The following is a 23,825-nucleotide window of genomic DNA, read 5'->3' on the forward strand; positions in this document are numbered from 1 at the left end:
TTAAGTTATATAAATTTGTCTTTCCATATCTCTCTCTCTCTCTCTGTAAATAAATACAGGAACTGATCTTCCAGCAAGTCCATCATCGTCTCAGACCTTACAGCCACTAACTTCCTGTGTGGTCAATGTGTTATCTAGTTTCTGGGGGAGGGATTTACGATGAGTCACCAGTTCCTTTGTATATGCTGAACAGGTTCAGCCTTGGGGACGTCCAAAGGGGCTGGCCTGAGCTTCCTGTTTGGAATATCTATTGTTCTAATAAGAGTGATTTTTAGCTTTTATACATGTAATCATAATTATCCGCTGCAATGTCCCACAACTTCACAACAAGCATCAAATGAATCTACACATCAATCTGGTTGCTTCAATAGTAAACATGACCGGTCTATCTAGTTTCGTTCAAATAATACACATACATGACACTACTCCATCATATACAATTCTAAATCATCATGATGTCCGTGTAAATGCGTGTTTTACCATACATTGCTGTCCTCGCTGCGCGTATTTGCAAGTATAGCGACTTATATGTGTGTAGTTTGTATGTTCTCTTTATGTAATATTTTTTTTACTTCGACACTACATACTTGCCAATGCATTATATTTTGACGATGATCAATCTGAGTGATGATCGATCTGAGTGATGATCGATCATCGTCCAATTTGACTTGTATTGCAAAGCGACGGAGAACCAACGATGAACGACCATGGGGCAGCTTATCGTTCATCGTTGGTGCATACACACTGAGCGATATGAACGAGATCGTTCATATGACCCGCACATGTGATGGGCTGCCAAATGCCAAAGCCCCTCACAGGAAAAAGGCACCTACGGAGCCGCAGGGGTTAATGGACCGGCCGGTTGCTAGGCAACCCAGGCCGGCAGGAGGAGCCCAGGGATTGGCTGCCCGCAGAGCGGTAGTAGGAAGGGGGAGTTGGCGCCGAGAGTGCAGCGGGGACGGAGAGGAGAAGAGCAGCTATAGCGCTAGAGAGCCCCGCGGTGTGCCCTGACTACCCACGGGGAACGGAGGGGCTAGAGTCCGGCGCAGGAGAGGAGAGCCGCGGGCGGGAGCCGGAGAGACCAGTGTGTAAGCTGCCGCCAGCCGCCCGGAGAGTGACGTCACGCCCGGCCACCGGGCAAAGGGAGACACGCTGCCGCTGGCCGCCCGGGACGCACTGCCCCTTCTGCCGGAGCCAACACTGCCGCTGAAGAGGCAGGACACACGGCGCTGCTGCGGGCTGAAGGAGTGGCGCGCGGTGCGCTACTGAGAAGGGGCAACGCTGCGAGAGCTGGACAGACAGATGGAGGGGAGAGGAAACATCCACAACAAGCAGGTACTTGCACCTCTACTAGTATGCCCTCTGTAGTACCCAGGATCCCATTAGGAACTGCGTTGAGCGACCCCAGGACCCAATGACCACAGTGCCTTGAACTCCCAGCACTGCATACACATGTGCGCCTCCAACCCACGTCCCTTTGTTGTGCTCCTCCAATAACTTGAATCACCACCGGGGCAGAGACATTGCTTTGAGCTACCATAGGCTCCAAACCCGGGCAATTTGTTTTTATCCCCGTTTGCCTTACCCTTCCGTGACTGTACTGTGTGGACTCATATTTGAACTTCTTTGGGTTATGCGCAGGGCCAGAGGTTCCCTTTTGTTTGAGCCCATAATGCCAACCAGTGGCCTATTGATATACTGCTTAAAGGTTCCTGAACTAGTGTTATTTTTCAAAATACCTGTTCCAGTATTGATGTATAACTAAAAGCATTTATGTTAAGGTTGTGATCTGCCTTTCTGAAATGTACTAAGTTTACAAATCAGCCACACAAGTTACTTCAACGGTGACTGCCTTCTTTTGCAATAAATCTTTGTTGCCATCTCCCACTGTAGTGATCCTTGTGCACGTAGGGGTGTTGTCCATACTGGGGTATCTCCGTCCTTCTGCCCAGGTCCTATACAGGTGTTCTACGCAGATTTCAGCAGGCTTCGCAACAAGCAAGAATTGGACGACCAGACGGGCCGCAACTGGACAGACGTGAGACTCCAGCTACGCTCACATATCACACACATCGGCAAGTGTGTAGGGCCCTTTACATCTACATAGCCTCTATGTAGAATGTGTGCACTGTATAAAGAGTGGAGAATGAGCTGCATGCATATTTCTCTAGTCATTTTATAACCATGGAAGAGTCTTATAAATAAAGAGACTATGGGCCTGATTCAGAGATGGGCGCTGTAGTGGAGCTGCATGTAGATTTATGAATATCGTGAATCTGCAGTTGCGCAAAGGTCTGTTCTGTACATGGATCCCAGCATGCAACGTCGGTCACAGTGCTGGGATTGCAGCTACATTTTCCACTGAGATGTCTCCTGCATGCCTCTCCTAGAGATCAGACGCAAATTCAATGCTGCTTGCATGCGGCACTGGACTTCCATCCATCAGGCCCTATGGCCAATATGTCTCTCAGTGAGTTTTGTTGTCCAGGGCTTCCATTAGTCAAATTACGCAGCACAGTAGCACCACTTACACAAATTACGCCAGCAGAGCTCCCTTTTACACATTACGTTAGGTACAGCCTCCTATTACACATTACGGCAGGTAGAGATCCCTTTTTTCATATTATGGCAGACAGCGTCCCCTTTTTTAAACATAACGGCAGACAGCGGTCCCTTTTTACACTTTACGGCAGACAGCGTCCCCTTTTTTACACATTACGGCAGACAGCGTTCCCTTTTTACACATTACGGCAGACAAAGTCCCCTTATTACACATTACGGCAGACAGCGTCCCCTTATTACACATTACGGCAGACAGCGTCCCCTTATTACACATTACGGCAGACAGCGTCCCCTTATAACACATTACGGCAGACAGCGTCCCCTTATTACACATTACGGCAGACAGCGTCCTCTTATTACACATTACGGCAGACAGCGTCCCCTTATTACACATTACGGCAGACAGCGTGCCCTTATTACACATTACGGCAGACAGCGTCCCCTTTTTTACACATTACAGCAGACCGTGTCCCCTTTTTACACATTACGGCAGACAGCGTCCCCTTATTACACATTACGGCAGACAGCGTCCCCTTATTACACATTACGGCAGACAGCGTCCCCTTATAACACATTACGGCAGACAACGTCCCCTTATTACACATTACGGCAGACAGCGTCCCCTTATTACACATTACGGCAGACAGCGTGCCCTTATTACACATTACGGCAGACAGCGTCCCCTTTTTTACACATTACAGCAGACCGTGTCCCCTTTTTACACATTACGGCAGACAGCGCCCCCCTTTTTACACATTACGGCAGACAGCGTCCCCTTTTTTACACATTACGGCAGACAGCGTACCCTTTTTTTACACATTAAGGCAGGTAGAGCACTTTACATCCCCCCCTCTACCCTTAAGGTGTACTGTAGTGTTCTGTAGAGTAATGCAGTGTACTGCAGTGTAATGTAATGTAATGTAGTATAGTGTACTGTAGTGTAGTGTAATGTAGTGTAGTATTATAGTGTACTGTAGTGTAATGTAGTGTAGTGTAATGTAGTGTAGTTCATAGTTCATTCAATAAACTAATGCTTCAAGTTAGTGAAACAATGGCTGCCTGGGGAATCCATTGTTTCTGCCTGAACATGAAAGAGACCAGGCACCCACCCCTTATACAAAAAAATATGTGGCATCATCAGTTGTCTGCAGCATGTCAAACCTTTCTGACCACAAATACACAGCGAGTTGCAGCCGATAAGATCTAAGATAGCACGAACAGCCATCAAAAGTGTAGACTGTAGAGCATATTGGCAACGTTTGCCAGGAGAGAGAGAGAGAGATACCTGCTGCAGCGTGTGGACGACAGGGGAGAGCCGCCTGATGTCTGTCAGCGGGAGGGGAGGTGTTGCTTGTGGACGAAGTAGGGGAGTGCCACCTGGTGCCTGTCAGCGGGTGGGGAGGACGGAGCCGCCGGAGACGGACAGGGGAGAGCCGCCTGGTGCCTGTGAGCGGGAGGGGGGGACGGAGCCGGCGGAGGGGGACAAGGGAGAGCTGCACTCACTGCAGAGCCACCGCTGCTCCCGTCCCAACGTCCGCCTCGCACCGCGTGTGGGTGATTGGACAGCGGATCCAGTGCTGGTCCACTGTCCAATCACAGGTGCCTCGCTGAGTGCTGACATGGGGGTGGTATCCCTGTCAGCGAGGCACTTTTTTCAGTGCCGCTTTCTCCAAGGTTTTCAATGGGCTTTTACAGCCCTGTGCTAGGCTCCGCCCCCCGCTCTGTCCCCGTTCCTATTATGTATGGGAGGCACTGCTATCAGTGCCTCCCAAAGTCATTAAACACAAAAAAAAACAAATTCCATTACATCAAGAAGATACTTATGACACAGAATATGTGTCATAAGTATCTTCTTTGTATTATTTTACTAATTAATCACAGGGGAGGCACTGCCTCCCCTGACTGCACGTCCCTGCTGTGAGTTGCAAGAGCTGGCCAGAATCTGTCAATTTAGCATGTATATTTAAAGCAGCAATATCCTTGGTTTTATGCAAAAGAAGTTATCACATAGGAATACATGCGATATCCTGGTGGCCGAGATGCCGGCAGTCAACCCTAACTCTCCCTCCCCGCAGCCTAAACCTAACCCTCCCTCACCCACAGCCTAACCCTAACCCTCTCTTCCTGCAGCCTAACTCTCCCATCCTCACAGCCTAACCCTCCCCCCGAGCATAAACCTAACCCTCCCTCACCCACAGCCTAACCCTAACCCTCCCCAGAGGTGCCTAACCCTCTCTTCCTGCAGCCTAACTCTCCCATCCTCACAGCCTAACCCTCCCCCCGAGCATAAACCTATCCCCCCCTTCCTGCAGCTTACCTCTCCTGAGAGTTCCTCATTCGGGTTACCAGCGTCAGCATTGTAATCCATGTGGGGATCCCGGCGGCGGTATTCCGAGCAGCGTCAGGATTCCAGACCGCATTCAATCAAAGATAACCAACCAGGCACTTTGTAGGGTAGTTTATCCAAAGCAGCTGTATTCAACAGAGGGAGTCACTCTCCAACAAACAGAGGAATATAAATTATATACACAGTAACAGCGCTTAAAAATGATTAAAACCCTCAATGGGATATTACAGACAGCATGCAGATAGAGAAAAAAACTAATTTAATGACTGATAAAAACATGAATTAACATGCATAAACACAAACCTAAATTTAAAGTCAGTTTTTAAAAAGTAGAGATTTGGCCATAGAATCAAATGAAACACACATCTCACAAAGGACATAAACTGTGTGGAAAAGGAATAATTAATCAATTCAGAATAGTCCGTATATGGGCCCTCATTCCGAGTTGTTCGCTCGCTAGCTGCTTTTAGCAGCATTGCACACGCTAAGCCGCCACCCTCTGGGAGTGTATCTTAGCTTAGCAGAATTGCGAACGAAAGATTCGCAGAATTGCGAATAGAAATTTCTTAGCAGTTTCTGAGTAGCTCCAGACTTACTCAGCCATTGCGATCAGTTCAGTCAGTTTCGTTCCTGGTTTGATGTCACAAACACACCCAGTGTTCGCCCAGACACTCCCCCGTTTCTTCAGACACTCCCGCGTTTTTCCCAGAAACGCCAGCGTTTTTTCGCACATGCCCAGAAAACGTCAAGTTTCCGCCAAGAAACACCCACTTCCTGTCAATCACAGTACGATCACCAGAACAATGAAAAATCCTTGTTATGCCGTCAGTAAAATAAAAATACCTAACTTTTGTGTAAAATAACTAAGCGCATGCGCTCTGCGAACCTTGCACATGCGCAGTAAGCGACTAATCGCAATATAGCGAAAATCGGCAACGAGCGAACAACTCCGAATGAGGGCCATGGAGCAAATATTGTCTAAATGGGCTCAAAACCCACTTGTAATATAGTTAATGTCCAGCTTTGATGAATTATTGCCATTTAAGTATGGATGATTGGATGATTAACAGGCGGTTCCAAAAATAAACAGTAAAGCAATACTGTAAGTAAAAATGTAAAAAAAAATCCCCTAATTCTAAAAAAGTGGGAAAAGAGGATTGCGGAAGTACATGTACTGCTGTGGCAATTGTTATAAAGGTTTACATACAGATGTGTCCTCTTATATCCTTGCTGCAGTCACACTAAACAGCCCTTGAAGTCGTGCCATGGGGTGTAGTATGGTTTGCCGGTGGCCGGGATCTCGGTGGCCAGCATATCGGCGCCAGATCCCGACCGCCAGCATATCGACAGCTGGGCGAGCGCAAATGAGCCCCTTGTGGGCTCACTGCGCTGGCCAAGCTGCAAACACGCTACTTATTCTCCCTCCAGGGGGTATAGCACGCCACACTATTTATTCTCCCTCCAGGGGGGTCGTGGACCCCCAAGAGAGAGAATAGTTGAGCGCCGGGATCCCAACATCTGGCATACTGAATACCACCTGCACCATGCCGTGGCGGGACTTGGTAACGCCAAGCGCCTTTTTTTGCCCTCAGACAGCAGCACTCCTCCCCCTCCCAGCGCCACAGGTATTGTTGGGGGCATTTATGGCTGGCATTGTGTGGGGGTCATATCTGCACTGTGGGGTCATATCTGCACTGTGGGGGCATTTTTGTATCTGGCACTGTGGGGGCATATCTGCACTGTGGGGGCATTTATTTATCTGGCACTGTGGGGGCATTTATGTTTCTGGCACGGGGGGGCATTTATGTATCTGGCACTGTGGGGGCATTTATGTATCTGCCACTGTGGGAGCATTTATTTATCTGGTACTGTGGGGGCATTCATTTATCTAGCACTGTGGGGGCATTTATGTATCTGGCATTGTGGGGGCATTTATGTATCTGGCACTGGGGGCATTTATGTATCTGGCACTGTGGGGGCATATCTGGCACTGTGGCGGCATTTATTTATCTGGCACTGTGGGGCATATCTGGTACTGTGGGGTCATTTATGTATCTGGCACTGTGGGGGCATTTATTTATCTGGCACTGTGGGGGCATATCTGGCACTGTGGGGGCATTTATGTATCTGGCACTGTAGGGGCATTTATGTATCTGGAACTGTGGGGACATATCTGGCACTGTGTGGCCATTTATGTATCTGGCACTGCTGGAGGGCATGTCATGTGTTGCTGGCACTGCTGGGGGGCATGTCATGTGTAGCTGGCACGGCTGGGGAGCATATCATGTAGTGTTCCCGCTAGGCGTCTGTGGCTAGGCAATGTGTCTCAGTGCTCTACCTGGCGCAATGTGTCTCAGTGCTCTACCTGGCGCAATGTGTCTCAGTGCTCTACCTCGCGCAATATGTCTCAGTGCTCTGCCTGGTGCAAAGTGTCTAACGTGCTCTGCCTGGCGCAAAGTGTCTAACGTGCTCTGCCTGGCGCAGTGTGTATAGGAGGTTCTACCTGGTGCAATGTGTATTAGCTGCACTACTGTGTGGTGTAATGCGAATTGTCACTATTATGTGGCCACACACCTTCCCCATGAAGCAACGCCCCTAAATTTTTGGTGCGCGCCGAAGGCTTTAGCACGTAGGTAGATAAGCACCAAGCATTACAGTATGTATATCATTTTGCCCTCCTAACTTAAAAATGTGCCCTCCCTGTGATCAGCACCCTGCCCTAAAAAGTGAACACTACCATGTGTAGCTGGCACTGCTGGGGGGCATATTGTGTGTAGCTGGCGCTGCTGGGGGGCCTGTCATGTGTAGCTGGCACGGCTGCGGGGCATGTCATGTGTAACTGACACTGCTGCGGGGCATATCATGTCTATCTGGCACTGCACATTATGTGTATCTGGCACTATACTGGAGACATTGTGTGTAAGGAACACTACTGTGGCTGTTATGTGTAAGGCTGCCAATTGTGTACGTAGAGGGGGTGTGAAAATATACTTATTTATAGTCTAATAATATGAAGTTATGAGACCACGCCCACTTTTCCAGAGGCCACACCCACTTTTCCTGGAGCACGCGCATAGGGGTAGTGGGGGGGGGGGGGGGGGGGGGCGCTTATACATGTTCTCGCTCAGGGTACTAGTAGGCCTGGAGCCGGCCCTGGTTTCTGTGCAGGGTTAATACTGGCTGCTTTATTTTCACACTGCAATTTAGATTTCGGTCTGAACACCCCCCCCCCCCATCTAACTCTCTCTGCACATGTTACATCTGCCCCCCCTGCAGTGCACATGGTTTTGCCCAACTGCTGACAAATTTGCTGCTGCGATCAACTCTGAATTAGGCCCACTGCTCTGAAACATAAATCAAGGTGCAGACCAGATAAAAACACACAGATACTGACATAACAACAGCACACTACATATAAACACACACAAAGAACTACATCAAATGCACAAACAGGACGAGGATTTACTGTTACAACTAACATGCACTCTGACTAACTGCATGGGCACTCTACAGGGGGAGGCAGTCGTTAGGTCGACAAACATTATGTCGACATACATTGGGTCGACCACTGAAAGTCGACATGCATTAGATCGACATGGTCACTAGGTTGACGTGGTCATTACGTCAACATGCAAAAAGGTCGACGTGAGTTTTTCGCAATTTTTTTCACCTTTTGGAAACGGTAACCTTGCCCGAAGCATGACAAACGAAGCGAGCTATGCGAGGGGACACAGTGCACTAATTGGGGTTCCCGGTCATTGTACGAAGAAAACAACACCAAAAACAGTTAAAAAAACTCATGTCGACCCTTTTCCATGTCGACCATGTACATGTCGACCTAATGGCCATGTCGATCCTAATGCATGTCGACCTTCAGTGGTCGACTCAATGTATGTCGACCTAATGCATGTCGACCTAATGAACCACACCCTCTACAGGTACATACAGTATATTGCTAAAGAGGTAGAATAAGGGACAGTCTAGTCATGGCCGGCTCTACCATTAGGCAGGCTTAGGCGGCTGCCTTGGAGCGCCAGCCCCTGGAGGGCGCCACTAAATTCATCTAGCAAAAAACTGAAGGATGTCTCTGTATGCGGCCTCCTCCTTTTACACTGCGCTGGCTGCTGCTGCAGGTCTAATCAGGTGCAGCCTCCACTATCAGGCTGTACCACATAGTTCCTCAGCGCTTCCTCTGTGCCGACACGTGTAACATCAATTCATGTGAAGGCACATAGGAGGCGGATGTACCTATGGCTCCTGAGGGGCGCCCCCATGGCGGTTCCTCATAGCCCTGATGCACGTCCTGCAGGAGGGTTACAGGTTAGGGGGCACCAAGTTGAAGCTTTGCCTATGGTGCAGAGAGACCTTGCAACGGCCCTGAGTCTAGTAGAAGCAATACATCCTGGGGATAATCTCCTATAGGACAAAATGCACTGTATTCAGATTACACTGGGGACTCTTTCTCTAGCTGGAATCCCCTGGGTCCAGTCCAAGGCAACTGTGAGATGCTTATTCTGCACTAGGAAGCTCTGCACAAACACCCGGTAACAGTATTTACACTTAGGTGCTTTACAAAAGAGTATACTCTGTGTTACAAAGCCAGAATGTCTCTTAGATGTTGATGGAAACAAATAACATGTTTTGCATTGCTCCTATTACGGATAGAACATGGATTGTAAAGCTGTCACGCTTCGTTCATGTATGAGCTGCGCAGTCACCACTAATATATAGCACCATCTGCAAGCCACTTTTATCCATTATGCCACACAGTAATGCTCCTTACATATTAGGGCCACACACACAGATGGCCAGTCTGTGTCGGGACTGTGGCTAGGGCCACCCTTGCCGGAGCAGGTGCCTAGAGCATGAGCTCCACAACGCCGTCCTTGCTATGCCCCTGCTGGCGGGGTGACTGCGGCCGCAGCGCCCGGGCAGCCGCCTTGCTAGTCCACCCCTAAAACTGCCACTGCAGACACTGACATTGGAGGCTAACCCCTCCCCCCCACACACACACTTAATTACTAGAATTTCCCTTCCATTTAGGTAATCTTGCCGGAATCCCGACCGTAAGTATAGCGGGCGGGTTAGGGCTGGGGGGGGGGGGCAGAAAGGGAGGTTAGGGTTAGGCTGTGGGGAGGGGGGGTTAGGGTTAGGCACCACTGCGGGGAGGTTAGGGTTAAGTACTAAGGGGGGAGGGTTGGGGTTACGCTGTGGGGAGGGGGGTTAGTTTTACACACCACTGGGGAGGAGGTTAGGGTTAGGCACTAAGAGGGGAGGTTAGGGTTAGGCTGCGGGAAGGGAGGGTTAGGGTGTAGGGGAGTGGGGATTTCATACTTACCTCTCCCCTGACGGGATTTTAAAAATTGGGATGTATTGTGACTGCCGGCATCCCATCCGCCGGTTACATATACCGAACCTGCTAATAAAAATATGTACATTTAAAAGGTAAGCCATCTCTAACTTTATTCAATGAACAGATATATTATTTGACTAATGTTTATTTTCCCCACTGGTGCAGTCGTTTTTTTCATGTTTTTTCTCAAAGTGGTATTTGACGATGTAGCAATTGGTCTCATTGACTTGCAGCAAGTGTGGAATAATTCTGATTGATTAACTATTTATTAGTAGAGATGTGCCCCGGCCACTTTTCGGATTTTGTGTTTTGGTTTTGGATTCGGTTCCGCGGTCATGTTTTGGATTCGGACGCGTTTTGGCAAAACCTCCCTTAAGAATTTTTGTCAGATTCGAGTGCGTTTTGGATTCAGGTGTTTGTTTGTTTTTAAACCCTCAAAAACAGCTTAATTTGGGGGTAGAATTTGGGGGTAATTTTGAGCCTATAGTATTATTAACCTCAATAACCATAATTTCCACTCATTTCCAGTCTATTCTGAACACCTCACACCTCACAATATTATGTTTAGTCCTAAAATTTGCACCAAGGTCGCTGGATGACTAAGCTAAGCTACCCAAGTGGCCGGCACAAACACCTGGCCCATCTAGGAGTGGCACTGCAGTGTCAGACAGGATGGTACTTAAAAAAAATAGTCCCCAAACAGCACATGATGCAAATAATACATAAAAAAAGAGGTGCAAGATGGAATTGTCCTTGGGCCCTCCCACCCACCCTTATGTTGTTGTATAAACAGGACATGCACATTTTAACAAACCTATCATTTCAGCTACAGGGTCTGCCACACGACTGTGGCTGAAATGCAGAGCCGGCCATAGGCATAGGCAAACTAGGCAATTGCCTAGGGCATTTCAGTGACGTGCGGTGAGGTCAGGGGCTGGGGAGGCACTGCAACTAACCCCCCCCCCCCCCCACAAAAAAAAATGCAGTTCCCCCCCCCCCCCCACCGCTAAAACCAGCACCAGGCAGAACCAGCTGGGGGGGGGGGTAATGCCATAGCAGGGGAGACACTCAGTGTGGGGTCCCCCTGCCATGCCATTATACACCCCCCAGCCAGTCAGCCCAGTGTTGGCATTCCTCGGAAAGTGGGGCCCCCAAAAATGAAAATGGGGTCCCCCCTCCCGAGCAATAACCAGCACTGGGCTGATAGCCCAGTGCTATGCCCCGCACCCCTGGTGGCGGTGGGGGCGGGGTTCATTGTATGCTCTGTTCTTTACAGGTGGCCTACAGGTCCCACAAGTGCCAGCATGCCCGGACATAAATGGCCTGCTGGCACCTGCAGTCCACCTGTAAAGAATAGTAATATTGTTCTTTACAGGTGACCTACAGGTCCCAGCAAGCCTGCCCCAGCATGCTGGCCCTTGGAGAACCACAAGTGCCAGCATGCCCGGACATAAAGGGCCCGCTGGCACCCGTAGTCCACCTGTAAAGAAAATATTAAAAATAAAACACAACACATACTTTAAAAAAAAACTTTATTAAACAGGGTCTTCACCTGGGGGCGGCGGCCTTTAAGCTCTTTTGCGTGGCCGCTGCCTTTCCCAGGGCTTCTGGCGTCTTCACCTGGGGGGGCGCCACCTCCCCAGGGCTTCTGGCGTCTTCCTCCGGCGTCTTCACCTGGGAGGCGGCGGCCTGTAAGCTCTTTTGCATGGCCGCCGCCTTCCCAGGACTTCCAGCATCTTCACCTGGTGGGCGGCGGCTGCTAAGCTCTTTTGCATAGCCGCCGCCCATCCAGGACTTCCGGCGGTCTTCGGTCTTCAGGAGCTCTTCTCAGCTCCTCCTCCGCCGTCGGACTGACAGCCGCTGCCTCGCGCTGACTTATATAAGTCAGCGGAGGGGGCGGGGCGATGACGGGGCGATGACGGGGCGATGACGCGGCGAGCCATGATTGGCTCGCGGCGGCCATCTTGAATTTTGAATTTCAAAAATGACGCTGAGGCGCCATTTTTGAAATGGGTACCGCTTCCGCTGCCAAACTCTGCTCAACTGTAGGTAATGTCGCGTCCCGCCGCCGCTACCGTCGTCCGCATCACCGCCGCCAGCACCTCCGCCGCCCGGCCCGCCGCATCCCGCACCTCCGCCGCCCGCACCTCCGCCGCCACCGAGGCCCACACAGTGATTGACAGCGGATCCAGTGACGATCGGTGCCTCCCAAACTGATTTAATCATGAGTAAAATAATAAAGAAGATACCTATGTGTCATAAGTATCTTCTTTGTATTATTTTACTCATTAATGACAGGGGAGGCACTGCCTCCCCTGCCTCCCCTGACTGCACGTCCCTGGGGCATTTGATATGCCATGGGGCATCAGCAGCTTCTGCTGATTAAAATTATATGCCTATATTCTGTATGTAGCATTTCATATGCAGATACAGCCACAGTCTCACACAGTATATAGGCATGCTGCATATCAGTTTAATCAGAAGCTGCTTGTGCATCCTAGCCACATAGCAATGCAAATAAGATGCATTTTCATTAAAAAAAAAGGTGCCCGACGTTAGCATTGATGCAAGATTTGTGAGGACACATCTGTATCCAAGCAGAGGCAGAGGTCACAGTGTTAGTAGCAGTGTGAGTGCTGTGTGTATGTGAGTGAGTGAGTGAGTGAGTGAGTGAGTGAGTGGGTTGGTTGTGCAGTAGTGTTCAGAATATGTGTAAGGAGCATTATGTGTGTCATGTAAAAATGCATTAATAATGTGCAACATATGTGTAAAGGGCCACTATGTGTGTCATTATGTGTATAAGGGCATTAATAATGTGCGGCATATGTGTAACAGGGTACTACTGTATGTGTGTCATTATGTGTATAGGGGCACTAATAATGTGCAGCAAATGTGTAGGGGGCACTATGTGTGTCATTATGTGTATAAGGGCATTAAGAATGTGCGGCATATGTGTAACAGGGTACTACTGTATGTGTGTCAATATGTGTATAGGTGCACTAATAATGTGCAGCAAATGTGTAGGGGGCACTATGTGTGTCATTATGTGTATAAGGGCATTAATAATGCAAGAAGATGCCCCTTTTTGGGCTGTGCGTCAAATGTGTGAACTGTTCCTATTTAAAATATAGGGGGTACAAGGACTGCTATGGGTGAGGGGTGATGGTGCTGGGAAAGAGGTGCAAGGTCAGAGGCAGAACCAGCGGTGGTGCTAGGGGGCACCAGCCAAAATCTTGCCTAGGGCATCATATTGGTTAGGGCCGGCCCTGCTGAAATGATTGGTTGGTTTGGGCCCCCACCAAAAAAGAAGCAATCAATCTCTCCTTGCACAAACTGGCTCTACAGAGGCAAGATGTCCACCTCCTCCTCATCGTCCGATTCCTCACCCCTTTCACTGTGTACATCCCCCTCCTCACAGAGTATTAATTCATCCCCACTGGAATCCACCATCACAGGTCCCTGTGTAATTTCTGGAGGCAATTGCTGGTAAATGTCTCCACGTTCATCATTTTGATGAACATCATCTTCTCCACATTTTCTGGAAGTAACCTCCTACGCCGATCGCTGACAAGGTGACCGGCTGCACTAAACACTCTTTCGGAGTACACACTGGAGGGGGGGCAACTTAGGTAAAATAAAGCCAGTTTGTGCAAGGGCCTCCAAATTGCCTCTTTTTTCCTGCCAGTATACGTACGGACTGTCTGACATGCCTACTTGGATGCTGTCACTCATATAATCCTCCACCATTCTTTCAATGGTGACAGAATCATACACAGTGACAGTAGACAACATGTCAGTAATCGTTGGCAGGTCCTTCAGTCCGGACCAGATGTCAGCACTTGCTCCTGACTGCCCTGCATCACCGCCAGTGGGTGGTTTTGGAAATTTGATCCTTTTCCTGGCAGCTCCAGTGGTGCGAGAAAATGAAGGAGGAGCTGTTGGCGGGTCACGTTCCGCTTGACTTGACAAGTGTCTCACCAGCAGGTCTTTGAACATCTCCAGACTTGTGTCTGCCGGAAAGGGAGATACAACGTAGGCTTTAAACCTAGGATCGAGCACGGTGGACAAAATGTAGTGCTCTGATTTCAACAGATTGACCACTCGTGAATCCTGGTTAAGCGAATGAAGGGCTCCATCCACAAGTCCCACATGCCTAGCGGAATCACTCCGTTTTAGCTCCTCCTTCAAGCTCTCCAGCTGCTTCTGCAAAAGCCTGATGAGGGGAATGACCTGACTTAGGCTGGCAGTGTCTGAACTGACTTCACGTGTGGCAAGTCCAAAGGGTTGGAGAACCTTGCACAACGTTGAAATCATTCTCCACTGCGCTTGAGTCAGGTGCATTCAACCTCCTTTGCCTTTATCGTAGGCAGATGTATAGGCTTGAATGGCCTTTTGCTGCTCCTCCATCCTCTGAAGCATATAGAGGGTTGAATTCCACCTCGTTACCACCTCTTGCTTCAGTTGATGGCAGGGCATGTTCAGGAGTGTTTGCTGGTGCTCCAGTCTTCGGCACGCAGTGGCTGAATGCCGAAAGTGGCCCGCAATTCTTCGGGCCACCGACAGCATCTCTATTACGCCCCTGTCGTTTTTTATAAAATTCTGCACCACCAAATTCATTGTATGTGTAAAACATGGGACGTGCTGGAATTTTCCCACATGTAATGCACGCACAATATTGGTGGCGTTGTCCGATGTCACAAATCCCCAGGAGAGTCCAATTGGGGTAAGCCATTCTGCGATGATGTTCCTCAGTTTCCGTAAGAGGTTGTCAGCTGTGTGCCTCTTATGGAAAGCGGTGATACAAAGCGTAGCCTGCCTAGGAACAAGTTGTCGTTTGCGAGATGCTGCTACTGGTGCCGCTGCTGCTGTTGTTGCTGCGGGAGGCAATACTTCTACCCAGTGGGCTGTCGCAGTCATATAGTCCTTAGTCTGCCCTGCTCCACTTGTCCACATGTCCGTGGTTAAGTGGACACTGGGTACAAGTGGATTTTTTAGGACACTGGTGACTCTTTTTCTGACGTCTGTGTACATTCTCAGTATCGCCTGCCTAGAGAAGTGGAACCTAGATGGTATTTGGTACCGGGGACACACTACCTCAAGAAATTCTCTAAGTCCCTGTGAACTAACGGAGGATACCGGACGCATGTCTAACACCAACATAGTTGTCAAGGCTTGAGTTATCCGCTTTGCAACAGGATGACTGCGTGATATTTCATCTTCCTCGCAAAGGACTGTTGGACAGTCAATTGCTTACTGGAAGTAGTACAAGTGGTCTTCCGACTTCCCCTCTGGGATGACGATCGACTCCCAGCAGCAACAACAGCAGTGCCAGCAGTAACAACAGCAGCAGTAGGCGTTCCACTCACGGATCCATCAGAGGAATCCCAGTTAGGAGAGGACTCGTCAGTCTTGCCAGTGACATGGCCTGCAGGACTATTGGTGTTCCTGTCTAAGGAGGAAATTGACATTAAGGGAGTTGGTGGGGTGGTTTGCAGGAGCTTAGGTACAAGAGGAAGAAGGGATTTAGTTGTCAGTGGTCTGCTTCCACTGTCACCCAAAGTTTTTGAACTTGTCAATGACTTCTGATGAATGCGCTCCAGGTGACGTATAAGGGGGGATGTTCCTAGGTGGTTAACGTCCTTACCCCTACTTATTACAGCTTGACAAAGGCAACACATGGCTTGACACCGCATTTCTGTTAAAATAATTACACACCGAAGAGGTGATTTTTTTTTGTATTTTGACCAGGCATGTCAATGGCCATATTCATCCCACGGACAACAGGTGTCTACCCGGGTGCCTGACTTAAACAAACCACCTCACCATTAGAATCCTCCTTGTCAATTTCCTCCTCAGCGCCAGTAACACCCATATCCTCATCCTGGTGTACTTCAACAGTGACATCTTCAATTTGAATATCAGGAACTGGACTGTGGGTGCTCCTTCCAGCACTTGCAGGGGGTGTGCAAATGGTGGAAGGAGCCACCTCTTCCCGTCTAGTGTTGGGAAGGTCAGGCATCGCAACCGACACAATTGGACTCTCCTTGGGGATTTGTGATTTAGAAGAACGCACAGTTCTTTTCTGTGCTCTTGCCATCTTAACTCTTTTCATTTTTCTAGCGGGAGGATGAGTGCTTCCATCCTCATGTGAAGCTGAACCACTAGCCATGAACATAGGCCAGGACCTCAGCTGTTCCTTGCCACTCTGTGTTGTAAATGGCATATTGGCAAGTTTACGCTTCTCCTCAGACGATTTTAATTTAGATTTTTGGGTAATCATTTTACTGAACTTTTGCTTCTTGGATTTTACATGCTCTCTACCATGACATTGGGCATCGGCCTTGGCAGACGACGTTGATGGCATTTCATCATCTCTGCCATTGCTAGTGGCAGCAGCTTCAGCACTAGGTGGAAGTGGATCTTGATCTTTCCCTATTTTACCCTCCACATTTTTGTTCTCCATTTTTTAATGTGTGGAATTATATGCCAGTAATATATCTGGAATTAGATGGCAGTAATGTCTGGAATTAGATACCACTAGATAGATACCAGATACCACTGTGACTGGAATGATGATAACCTATGCACAGTGACAGTACACTACCACAGCACCCTACAGCAGCAAGATGCAGCACAAAGGAGGTCATTCCGAGTTGTTCGCTCGCAAGGCGATTTTAGCAGAGTTGCTCACGCTAAGCCGCCGCCTACTGGGAGTGAATCTTAGCATCTTAAAATTGCGAACGACGTATTCGCAATTTTGCGATTACAAACTTCTTAGCAGTTTCAGAGTAGCTTCAGACTTACTCGGCATCTGCGATCAGTTCAGTGCTTGTCGTTCCTGGTTTGACGTCACAAACACACCCAGCGTTCGCCCAGACACTCCCCCGTTTCTCCAGCCACTCCTGCGTTTTTTCCGGAAACGGTAGCGTTTTTTCCCACACGCCCATAAAACGGCCTGTTTCCGCCCAGAAACACCCATTTCCTGTCAATCACACTACGATCGCCTGAGCGAAGAAAAAGCCGTGAGTAAAAATCCTAACTTCATAGCAAATTTACTTGGCGCAGTCGCAGTGCGGACATTGCGCATGCGCACTAAGCGGAAAATCGCTGCGATGCGATGAAATTTACCGAACGAACAACTCGGAATGAGGGCCAAGACATAGGACTTTTAGTCACCATAATGCAGCACTGACTCTGAGCACAGATATTAAGCACTGTTCAGGATACTAGAAGTGACATGGAGCAGCAAGATACAGCTATGGCCTACTGTACTGTACTACTATATACTGTTCTCCACAATGCAGCACTGTACTACTATATACTGGTCACCACAATGCAGCACTGTACTACTATATACTGGTTAACACAATGCAGCACAGATATTGAGCACTGATCAGGATACTAGAACTGAGTCTGACAAGGAGCTGCAAGATACAGCAATGGCCTACTGTACTGTACTACTATATACTGGTGGTCACCACAATGCAGCACTGTACTACTATATACTGGTCACCACAATGCAGCACAGATATTGAGCACTGATCAGGATACTAGAACTGAGTCTGACACGGAGCTGCAAGATACAGCAATGGCCTACTGTACTGTACTACTATATACTGGTGGTCACCACAATGCAGCACTGTACTACTATATACTGGTCACCACAATGCAGCACAGATATTGAGCACTGATCAGGATACTAGAACTGAGTCTGACACGGAGCTGCAAGATACAGCAATGGCCTACTGTACTGTACTACTATATACTGGTGGTCACCACAATGCAGCACTGTACTACTATATACTTGTCACCACAATGCAGCACAGATATTGAGCACTGATCAGGATACTAGAACTGAGTCTGACATGGAGCTGCAAGATACAGCAATGGCCTACTATACTGTACTACTATATACTGGTGGTCACCACAATGCAGCACTGTACTACTATATACTGGTTACCACAATGCAGCACAGATATTGAGCACTGATCAGGATACTAGAACTGAGTCTGACACGGAGCTGCAAGATACAGCAATGGCCTACTGTACTGTACTACTATATACTGGTGGTCACCACAATGCAGCACTGTACTACTATATACTGGTCACCACAATGCAGCACAGATATTGAGCACTGATCAGGATACTAGAACTGAGTCTGGCACGGAGCTGCAAGATACAGCAATGGCCTACTGTACTGTACTACTATATACTGGTGGTCACCACAATGCAGCACACTGAGCACAGATATTGAGCTTTTCATGCAGAGAACGCAGCCACGTCATCTCCGCTCAATCTACAATGCACGAGTGAAAATGGCGGCGACGCGCAGTTCTTTATATGGAATACAAATCTCGCAAGAATCCGACAGCGGGATGATGACGTTCGGCCTTGTTCGGGTTAACCGAGCAAGGCGGGAAGAACTGAGGCTGCCTCGGACCCATGTAAACCACGTGAAGTTCGGGGAGGTTCGGATCTCGACGAACCGAACCTGCTCATCTCTATTTGTTAGCATCAGGAGTTGTGGTACTTCTAGTATCCCTTTATATTTTTTTAATTTTTTGTACACATGCAAAGAAGCACATAAAAGATACACAAACATTTTTATTATAGACTACAGGTAAAATACACAATAACTAAATAAGTGCATAACCAGGTATGACTCAGAACTCCTGACCGGAATCTGGATCACCTAGGGAGTGGTTCCCAAATTGGGTGCCGGGGGCAATTGCAGGGGTGCCACAAGTCGGTGGTCCAGTAGAAAATAAAAATGATTTATGGGCCATGTGATAGGCAAAACCAGTGCTGGACAGTGGTGGCTGCCAATCATACAATAGCTGTACAAACAGAAGCACACATCTGGTATTGTATGAGCCACCCCATATTACACGTTTGCAGCTGAAAGTGACATCAAGGGCCTTTGACTGATCCCAGTTTCCTGTAGGATTGGTGCAAATGAGGGGAACACAACCAAAATATTTCCAGGAAATGTATCTTTCTATCTAGACCAAGACACACCTGGCATCATATAAGAAACAATGGTGGTCATTCCGAGTTGTTCGTTCGCTGCTATTTTTTGCAGAATTGCTAATAGGCTAAAATCCGACAGTTCAGCGCATGCGTATGCACAGCAGGGCGCACGCGCTAAGCAATTTGACACAAAACTATGCTATTTTACTCACGGGCGAACAAAGCTTTTCAGTCGCTCTGTTGATCGGAGAATGATTGACAGGAAGTGGGTGTTTCTGGATGGTAACTGAGCGTTTTCCGGGAGTGTGCTAAAAAACGCAGGCGTGCCAGCAGAAAATGCAGGAGTGGCTGGAGAAACGGGGGAGTGGCTGGTCGGACGCTGGGCGTGTTTGTGACGTCAAACCAGGAACTAAACGGATTGAGGTGATCGCAATCTAGGAGTAGGTCTGGAGCTATTCAGAAACTGCAAGGAAATGCTCAATAGCAGAATTGCTAATCTTTCGTTAGCAATTCTGCTATGCTAAGATACCCTCCCAGAAGTCGGCGGCTTTGTGTTTGCATTTCTGCTAAAAGTAGCTAGCGAGCGAACAACTCGGAATGACCACCAATGTACCGTGTTCCAGTTTTTATTACCACCATATAGCCGTTAATGACCAAACACCCCCCCCCCCCCCCATTTCTGCAACAGAATGGAATCCACATACAGACGGTCCACAATGTTTATGGCATGCGTATTCCAAGTGCCCATAAACTTTCTATCGGACGATGTCGGACCGCATGACATCATTACACAATAAACTTACAAATAAATATGAACTAACTTAACTTATCTAGAAATAAATGACACAGAGAAATAACGACACAGACCACTGAAATGCCATTAAAATCGGTCAACCGTTATTTATTATGATATATTTAAACTAAGTATGGTGGCAATAAGAAAGAACGGCCAGACCAACAGTGACATTACGACTTATTGCCGCTCCGCATGTCCACGACATGACTTGCTTTATCTCATTGGCTACGCCAATAAGTGCTGAGTTTCCAACTTTCTGCCCCAATACACCATAATAGAGCCGGTCAGACAGCCGAGCCCCAATGACCCCTGGTAAGGAGGGCCAGAGTATACGATGTATTGGTCAAAAAGCGCACCCACAAACAGCGGCGCAATAGCCACTGTAACTGCCGTTCTTTCCCGCCACACACCGGCCTGTAAGGAGCCGGTGCCGCCACCATACCCTGACTAACAACGGCCTAAGCGCTAACTAACTAAAACTAACCCGAAAATTACACTCCAACCTAAACAAATGCCCTCATCGGTCAAAAAGGACGCCATCAGGTCCAGAGAAATGGGCGTCCTGAAAACGAGGAAGGGGCGGGGAGGGGAACGACCTGTCCCGAAGTGAAAACCTGCAAAACCTGCCACAGAGGGCGCGGGCCAATAGCACCCTCCGGGTTCTCAGGAGAAAACCAGGGCAAAATCCAACGGGACCCCCACCGTACAAACGGTGACGAGTGGCCAAAAAAGGCTACAGGTCGAGTCCAGTCGAGGAGAGACGAAAAGACGGGGAAACAAGTCAGAGCCGAGGCACTCCCGCAGAACACCGCTAAAATGTAGCGGCAAGCGAAGGCACCCCAACACCGACCTGCCGGCCCGCCATCCCGTCGTCCCTCGAGTGAACTGAAAATAAACCAAAGTATAACAAGAAAAATTTGAGGCAAACCAGAAGGAGGCCTGCCAAAAACTGTAAATTCCTAATTACCGGACATAGCGCTAGTAGGCATTGGTTTTCCATCGACCAAGCGATTTAATCTCAGACTCATAAAAACCCAATGAATGGCTGTTGTTGCAGCACCCATACGAAAGGAATGTGCGCCAGACAGTGATGGCGACAATCCCAACACAAGGATGCAGTATTGAAATACCCGCCAGAATTGGTTCAACACAAAGGAGACCCATCGAGGTGGACAAGCCACGCTCCGCCACCACGTGGCCGGGAGTCACCATACACGGGTGCTAAGGTGACGGGACAGGCGCTAGTGTTAGGGCAGGCAGGAAAGGTAATCCAACGCCCACGCCCCAGTTAACCCAGCCATATAAACTGCCAGCATTGAGAAGGGCAAACATCACCTGTAAGCGCTGCAGAAGGAGCCAACGCGCGAAACCGAGCCCACTGTTGTCTAGAAAGAGCATCGGCAATGCTGTTGTCCACCCCTGGGACGTACCGCACAATGAAGTGAACATTAAGACGCAAACAGCGCAAGACTAGGCGGGCCAACAAGCGAAGAACTGGAAGCGAGGAAGATCGCTGTCCATTGATCGCCTGAACCACGCCCAGATTGTCGCACCAGAAGACCACGTGCTGGTCTTTGATCCGCTCCCCCCACAGCTCTAATGCAACGACGATGGGAAACAGTTCCAGCAACAAAAGGTTGCGGGTTAAGCCCAGCTGGAACCAGGAATCCGGCCAAGGGGCAGCGGACCACGCACCATCGAGGTACGCACCGTATCCCCAGGAACCCGACGCATCGGTGAACAACTGGATACCTGGGCTGTGGACAGCATCAGACAGCCAAATGGCCACACCATTAAACTCCTGCAGAAAGGCATCCCAAACTCGCAGATCCCTGCAAATCTCGGATGACAATCTAATGAAGTGATGCGGCCTGCGAGCGCCAGCCGTCGCCGGCTCCAATTTGCGGCAAAAGATCCTACCCATGGGAATGACCCTGCATGCAAAATTGAAAAGACCGAGAAGGGATTGGCACTGGCGCAAGGTAACCTTGCCACCTGCCAATGCCCCCTCAATACTCTCACGCAACTCGGCAACTTTGTCTAAGGGCAACCGGCAGCATCCCGCCTCTGTATCCATTTTGATGCCTAGATACGAGAGGCGAGTGCAGGGACCCTCACATTTTTCCGGAGCGATCGGTACCCCAAACTCGGAAAAAAGTGCTTTCAAGGAGAATAGCAGCCGAGCACATCTGTCCGAGCCGCAAGGCCCGATGCACAGGAAATTGTCCAGATAGTGTGCGACCCCCGGTTCACCTGTCCCAGCGCAAACGCACCAATGGAGAAATGAACTAAAAGCCTCAAAAAAAGCACAGGAGACTGAGCAACCCATGGGTAGGCATTTGTCGATGTAAAAGCCGTCGTCCAGCCTAAAGCCCATGAAACTAAACTAATCAGGGTGCAATGGCAAAAGACGAAATGCAGATTCCATATCAACCTTACCCAATAACGCATGGGGGCCCGCCGCTCTGACTAATTTCTAAGCGTCATCAAACGACTGATACGTAACCGAGGACATCGCCTTGGGGATCGCATCGTTAACAGACCCGCCATGAGGGTAAGACAGGTGCTGGATTAGCTTAAATTTGCCCGGAGTTTTCTTAGGGACAACTCCGACAGGGGATAAAACCAAATTCGGCAAAGGGGGTGCAGCAAAGGGGCCGGCCATGCGTCCCAGTTGCACCTCCTTGGCCACTTTACCCTTCAGAACGTGGGGAAGCTCTCTGGCCGAACGCAAGTTAGGAGGAGCTGAGTAAGGGACCTCGCCGCTAATGGGAAGGCGAAATCCCTCAGTGAAACCTTCCAGCAAAAATTGGGCCTGGGGGCGGAGCGGGTACCAAGTAAGCCATTGGCGCATGGCTTCCAGCCGTACAGGGGAAGGGGCTTTACTGAGCACTAGTAACGCCGGAGGATCTGCCTCCCGAACCCGCGCTGGCAGGCTTGGGACATTCCGTAGCTGGGTGGGACGCTCCGCAGCGCAGGCAGCTGTGCCGAAAACGACATTTGGACCCAGATCCGCAATTGCCGTTGTTAAAGGCAAAACAACGACCTTTGGACCCTCGACCCGCGTTGGCCCGAAAGAACCCCTAGCGGACATACTAACGGGCTTGGCCGGAGAGGCTTCCGGAAGCCCGAGTGAGCCCTCCGTAACCTCAAGCCAAACTTCAACGTCCTTGACTCCGAAAGCCATGATATGCAGCCCGTGCTGTTTTCGCCTGAACTCCGTGTCGTACCGAAGCCATGCGAGAGGTCTGTTAGAAAGGAATAAACCATGAAGCATGTGCAGATAGCGCACGATGTTCATGGCCTCTTCCGGGCGAGTCTCCAGGTAACAGGCTGAGAAGGTGTAGAACCCCTTGAGCCAGTTAACATAGGACCTATAGGCGTCCTCACCTATCCCGCTCTTTTTCTTGGCCGCCACCAAAGCCTTGCGGGACTTGGACGTTAATGCGAAGACATCCACGTAAGATCCACTATTGATACGATCTCGTATCCGTGGGCGGAGACCCAGCAAAACTTTGGTGTATGGGCAACGCACAACGTCGCTGGGGCTGCCCTCTTCCGGACTGCTGCTACTGCTCCTGTGCCTATGGTGGCGTGAACGCTTACTGCGCTTGTGGGAACGTGCGTGCCCCCGGCGTTTACCCTTGACAAGCTCCGTCTGGCCTTTGCCACTAGCAGCCTCGGCCACGGCGCCCTGCTGATCTAACGCGCCATTACCATCAGCCTCACCGGACGAGGAGGCCTGGGAATCTCGTCTCGTGGCAGCCGATGCGAAAGACTGGTCGCTGTTGTCGGAA

General features: G+C 49.4%; 1 long non-coding RNA gene across 1 annotated transcript in view; it reads left to right on the forward strand.

The window, feature by feature from the left end:
* The first annotated feature begins 892 nt into the window (after positions 1 to 892).
* LOC134935047 (uncharacterized) overlaps positions 893 to 23,825 on the forward strand; it is a 62,477-nt gene continuing 39,544 nt past the window's right edge. The window contains exon 1 of the long non-coding RNA XR_010179864.1: positions 893 to 1,335. This is a non-coding gene — a long non-coding RNA (uncharacterized LOC134935047). The remainder of the gene's footprint in view (positions 1,336 to 23,825) is intronic.

The sequence above is a fragment of the Pseudophryne corroboree genome, chromosome 6 (assembly GCF_028390025.1).
Source record: "Pseudophryne corroboree isolate aPseCor3 chromosome 6, aPseCor3.hap2, whole genome shotgun sequence".
Lineage (NCBI taxonomy): Eukaryota > Metazoa > Chordata > Amphibia > Anura > Myobatrachidae > Pseudophryne > Pseudophryne corroboree.